Genomic DNA, 250 nt, shown 5'->3' with positions numbered 1-250 from the left:
AGTCTACAATGGCCTTGACCTTAGCGGGATCCGCTCGAAGGCCACGCTTCCCAATGAAACAATCTAAAAGGAGATCATTTCTGCGCCAAAGATGCACTTGTCTGCATTGGCGTACAGTTTGTTCTTGCGCATGCACTCGAGCACCGCTCTTAAATGGACGAAGTGGTTCTCCTCATCCGTCCTCCCGTGATCCGCACGCCTATGAACGAAAATGTCGTCAAAGTATGTCTGTGCATACGCCTTGTGGGGT

This window comes from Plasmopara halstedii, assembly GCF_900000015.1.
Source record: "Plasmopara halstedii genome assembly, contig: Scaffold_2904, whole genome shotgun sequence".
Taxonomy (NCBI): Eukaryota; Oomycota; class Peronosporomycetes; order Peronosporales; family Peronosporaceae; genus Plasmopara; species Plasmopara halstedii.
The sequence above is the reverse complement of the archived record's forward strand: the minus strand, read 5'-3'. Positions refer to the sequence as shown.